The following is a 6,000-nucleotide window of genomic DNA, read 5'->3' as shown; positions in this document are numbered from 1 at the left end:
AGCTCAGTATTCAAGTCTTGCCCTCAACACTCCCTGACGGTCTTGCAGAACCTAAAGGTTAGGAAAGGATTAAGCACTTGTTAGAAATGTCAGCATCAATTACTCACTAGCGTTTAGCAACCCTGTCCGAGAGTTTGTGTGATCAAAGAGAGCAGAAGATTGCACAATTTCAACACAGGAAGGTGAAACATCACTGAAATCTGCATACGCTTCACTTATAAACAGAGTGACAGGGGAGGGTGCAGACTGTGAATGGTGGAGAGATCAGAATGGGCTGAAGGTCTGAAGAAGGGTCTCGACCTGAAACGTCACCCATTCCTCTCTAGAGGTGCTGCCTGTCCCGCTGAGTTACTCCAGCATCTTGGGCTCAAGGACACTTTGGGAGAAGCATGTTAAATGCTGAATGCTGCGGTGGATTAGAAGAGGAAGGAAGGGGAATGGGAGAGGCAGTGGGTGGCCAGACTTCGCAGGGCAGGGGCATGTTGATATGAGGGGGGTGGGGGGGGGGGGGGGGGAGGGGGTTGATCCTGAGCACGGGGAATGGGTGAGGTGGAGGGCGGGCAGGAAAGAGGGTGGAGGGGCAAGATGCAGGGGGCAGAGTGCAAGGTGGGGTTGGAGGAGGACAAGGCAAGGGGTAGGAGGGCTGTATTGAGTGAATGACTAAGGGCAGAACGAGGGGTGTGTCAAAGTAAAGTCGAAGAACGAATGGGGCAGGGGCAGTGTGGAGGGGGAGAGATAGAAGGGACAGAGAGGGGTGGGATACAGAATGGGTGAAGGAACAGAGAAGATGGAGAAGTAAAGGAGATGCGAGTAGGAGGTGAGAGGGAGAGAGAGGGAGGGGGGGGGAGAGAGGAGGGAGGTAGTGAGTGGAGGGGAGGGGGAGACGGGAGGGAGGGGGAGTGGGGGAGAAAGAGGAGGGAGGGAGGGATGGAGAGGGAGGGGGGAGGAGAAGGGGAGGGGGAGAAAGAGGAGGGAGGAATGGAGAGGGGAGGGGGAGGGAGGAGGGAGGAATGGAGAGGGGAGGAGGGGGAGGAGAAGGGAAGGGGAGAAAGAGGAGGGAGGAATGGAGAGGGGAGGGAAGGGGAGAAAGAGGAGGGAGGGATGGAGGGGAGGAGGAGGGAAAGGGAGGGAGGAATGGAGAGGGGAGGAGGAGGGTGGGGGAGGGGGAGAAAGAGGGAGGAATGGAGAGGGGAGGGGGAGAGGGAAGAATGGAGAGGGGAGGGAAGAGGAGGGAGGAATGGGGAGGGGAGGGGAGAAAGAGGAGGGGGGGTGGAGAGGGGAGGGAAGGGGAGAAAGAGGAGGGAGTAATGGAGAGGGGGAGAAAGAGGAGGGAGGGATGGAGAGGGGGAGAAAGAGGAGGGAGGGATGGAGAGGGGGAGAAAGAGGAGGGAGGGATGGAGGGGAGGAGGAGGGAAAGGGAGGGGAGGGGAGGGAGGAATGGAGAGGGGAGGAGGAGGGTGGGGGAGGGAGGGGGAGAAAGAGGGAGGAATGGAGAGGGGAGGGGGAGGAGGGAGGGAGGACTGGAGAGGGGAGGGGGGAGAGGGAGGAATGGAGAGGGGAGGAGGGAGTGAGGAATGGAGAGGGGAGGGGAGAAAGAGGAGGGAAGGGGAGAAAGAGGAGGGAGGGAGGAATGGAGAGGAGGAGGGGGGAGAGAGTGGGGGAGAAAGAGGAGGGAGGGATGGAGAGGGAGGGAGGGGGAGGAGAGGGAGGGAGGGGGAGGGAATGGAGGGGAGAAGGAGGAAAAGGGAGGGGGAGGGAGGAATGGAGAGGGGAGGAGGAGGGTGGGGAGGGAGGGGGAGAAAGGGGAGGGAGGGGGAGAAAGAGGAAAGAGGGAGGGGGAGAAAGAGGAGGGAGGAATGGAGAGGGGAGGAGGAGGGTGGGGAGGGAGGGGGAGAAAGAGGAGGGAGGGGGAGAAAGAGGAAAGGGAGGGGGAGAAAGAGGAGGGAGGAATGGAGAGGGGAGGAGGGAGGGAGGAGGGGAGAGGGAGGGAGGGAGGGGGAGGGAATGGAGGGGAGAAGGAGGAAAAGGGAGGGGGAGGGAGGAATGGAGATGGGAGGGAGGGGAAGAAAGAGGAGGGAGGGGTGGAGAGGGGAGGAGGGAGGGAGGGATGGAGAGGGGAGGGAGGGGAAGAAAGAGGAGGGAGGGATGGAGAGGGGAGGAGGGAGGGAGATGGGGAGGGAGGGATGGAGAGGGGGGGGAGGAGGGGAAGAAAGAGGAGGGAGGGATGGAGAGGGGAGGAGGGAGGGAGGAGGGGAGGGAGGGATGGAGAGGGGAGGGAGGGGAAGAAAGAGGAGGAGGGATGGAGAGGGGAGGAGGGAGGGATGGAGAGGGGGGGGAGGGATGGAGAGGGGGGGGAGGAGGGGGAGAGAGAGGAGGGAGGGATGGAGAGGGGGGGGAGGGATGGAGAGGGGGGGGAGGAGGGGGAGAGAGAGGAGGGAGGGATGGAGAGGGGGGGGAGGAGGGGGAGAGAGAGGAGGAGGGGGAGGGAGAGAGAGGGACTCACTCTTGTGAGGGGGACTCAGGGTCAGGGGGTGAACCCCAGGGGTTAGGGGTGGTTTGTTTCAACGTCAACACTGCCCAAATGGCCGTGATTTGCGCCTGCGCCGTGCCCGCCCATTGCCCTCTGGGAGTTGTAGTGCACATGCTCAATCGCGACTGCCCTGTGCCTATATCTCCCAGGATGCGCCGCGGCCGCTGACGCAGGGGGGCGCCCACTGCCCTCTGGGAATTGTCGTGCGATGTTCCATCGCGTCTGCACTCTGCCTACATCTCCCAGGATGCGCCGCGGCAGCTGGAGCGGCGGGGGAGCGTCCACTGCCCTCTGGGAGTTGTAGTTCTTAATCCTCGTTCGCGGCTGCGCTGTGCCTACATCTCCCAGGATGCCCAGCCACCGCCCACCTGAGCCGACAGGTTGTCACTGAGCCACAGGTAAAGCACCTGCCTCCTTACCAAAGACAATTGCTCCTTATAGATGCTCTGACACGAAATATCACCAGCAGTAGCACAGTTAAGTAAATAGTTTCACTAAAAATATGTCCCCAATGTATTATGTGCAGGAAAGAATATGTAGGATGCTGGTTTTAACTGAATATAGACACAAAATGCTGGAGTAACTCAGCGAGACAGGCAGCATCTCTGGAGAGAAGGAATAGGTGACGTTTCTGGTTGAGACCCTTCTTCAAACTAGTTACTTTTTGCATATCTTTCTACATCATCGCCTATATAATCTAATTTCCCTTTTACCCTAACTAGTCTGATGAAGGGCCTCGACCCGAAACATCACCCATTCCTTCTCTCCAGAGATGCTGCCTGTCCGTTGAGGTACTCCAGCTTTTCACGTCAATCGCAATGGATTATAGAGCTTTACATTACATTTTAGAGCTTTACATCAAATTTACATTGAAGCAAATTCAAATGGATTTTACACTTAAGTTTAAATGTTCTAGATAAATCAAACTTAATGATTCATTAATTCAATGATACTTCAAGCCCAGGTTTCTATCTCAGCAAAGAAAACACGAAGGAGATGGGGAGCAATTTCTTTAGTCAGAGGGTGGTGAATCTGTGGAATTCATTGCCACAGATGGCTGTGGAGGATGTCATTGTATATTTTTAAGGTGGAGATTAACAGGTTCTTAATTAGTACGGGTATTAGGGGTTATGGAGAGAAGGCAGGAGAATGGGGTTGGGAGAGAAAGATAGATCAGCCATAATTGAATAGCAGAGTGGACTAGATGGGCCAAATGGCCTAATTCTTCTCCTACAGCTGTATGCACTTATGAATCAAGGAACTGCAAATGCAGGTTTACAAAAAAGACACAAAGTGCTGGTGTTACCCAGCAGGTAAACATCTCTGGAGAACATGGATAGGTGAAGTTTCGGGTTGGGATCCTAAGTTGAAGGTCATGCTTAGTTTAGTTTAGTTTATTATTGTCATGTGTTCCAAGGTACAGTGGAAAGCTTTTTTGTTACGAGCTATCCAGTCAGCAGAAAAACTATACATAATTACAACCAAGCCATTCTCAGTGTACCGATACAGGATAAAGGGAATAACATTTAGTACAAGATGAAGTCCAGTTGAGTCCAAAAGATAAAGATAGTCCAATGGTTTCCAATGAGGTAGATGGTAGGTCAGGACCACTCTCTAGTTGGTGATAGGATGGTTCAGTTGCCTTTGAGATAAATCCATCCCAGGTTTTAATCCCAACAAAGCAAACATGAAGAAATAAGGAACTGTAGATTCAGGCTTACAAAAAATAATACAAAGTGCAAAGGAACTCAACGAGTTAAGCAGCATCTCTGGAGGGAATTGAGAGGCGACGTATTGGGTCAGGACCCGAAACACGACATATCAATTTCTCTGATGCTCTAAGTTACTCCAGCACATTGTGTTAGTCTGTTTGCATATTTGAATCTTTGCTGCCACCTTCAGACATATGTTCATCAAGACAGATTGTTTCAGTGTAAAACAAAGGCAGTTTAACAAAATAACACCTATAATTAAAAAAATTTAAGTAGTTGCAGGAACATTAGATTTATACTTTAGAGATACAGCGTGGAAACAGGTTCTTTGGCCCACCGAATTCAAACTGACCAGCAATCACCTGACTGGTCAGTAGCACTATCCGACACACGAGGGACAATTTACAATTTTACCAAGGTCAAATAACCTACAAACCTGTACGTCTTTGGAGTGTGCGAGGAAACCGGTGCAACCAGAGAAAACCCAGGCAGTCGCAGGGAGAATGTACAAACTCCGTACAGACAGCGCCCACAGTCAGGATTGAACCGGGGTCTCTGGCGCTGTGAGGCAGCAACTCTAACACTGCCCCACTGTGCAACCCTCAGTGCTGTAACTCAGTGAGAGAGGTTTTCGATGGGCCAGGGAATTTACTTGTCCTCAGTCGACAAGCAAGCAGATGGACTGTAGGATGTAGATGAGAGCAACTACTTATTGAGGATGGCAATTGTGCCTCGCCTTCCAGCAATCCTCTTTTTCATTTCATTAGAAGATGTAGCCTATGTAGTGTTCACGAAAAAAGAACATCAACTTCTCCAACTTTAGATAGTTCTTCTGTCCCTCTCTTCCCCTCCTCCTTCCCAGATCTCCCACTATCTTCCTGTCTCCACCTATATCCTTCCTTTGTCTCACCCCCCTGACATCAGTCTGAAGAAGGGTCTCGACCCGAAACGTCACCCATTCGTTCTCTCCCGAGATGCTGCCTGACCTGCTGAGTTACTCCAGCATTTTGTGAATAAAAACCTTCGATTTGTACCAGGATCTGCAGTTATTTTCTTATACGAAAAAGGAATTGCTCAGTACACAACTGTAAAAAGTTCAAAGCAGGGAAATATTTATTATTAATATCTAAAGTTTTTCTTCATTCTGATCTGTACTGTTTTGGTTTAGTTTAGTTTTTTTTAGTTTTGAGATATAGTGCGGAAACAGGCCCTTCTCGGCCCACCGGGTCCGCGCCGACCAGCGATCCCCGCACATTAACACTGTCCTCTACCCACTAGGGACAGTTTTTACATTTGCCAAGCCAATTAACCTACAAACCTGTACGTCGTTGGAGTTTAAATATACAGTGCAGAAACGGGCCCTTCGGCCCAACGAGTCTGCGCTGACCAGCGGTCCATGTACACCAGCACTATCTAACACGTTATAGCCAATTTACAATTCTACCGTAGCCAAATTAACCTACAAACCTGTACGTCTTTGGAATGTGGGAGGAAACCCGGAGCACCCGGGGGAAAACCCACACTGTCATGGTCGCAAAGTACAAACTCCGTACAGACAGCACCCGTGGTCAGGATCGAACCCGGGTCTCTGGTGCTGTAAGGCAGCAACTCTACTGCCGCACCACTGTGCCACCCCTAATTTAGGTTTAGGTTTATTGTCACCTGGATCAAAGTTCAGTGAAAATATTTGTTTAACATGCTATCCAAACAGATCAGCTGTATCGAACATAAATACAATCAAAGTGCATGGATAGCAAC

Source organism: Rhinoraja longicauda, chromosome 37 (assembly GCF_053455715.1).
Source record: "Rhinoraja longicauda isolate Sanriku21f chromosome 37, sRhiLon1.1, whole genome shotgun sequence".
NCBI classification, from domain to species: Eukaryota; Metazoa; Chordata; class Chondrichthyes; order Rajiformes; family Arhynchobatidae; genus Rhinoraja; species Rhinoraja longicauda.
Note: the sequence above shows the minus strand (reverse complement) of the source record.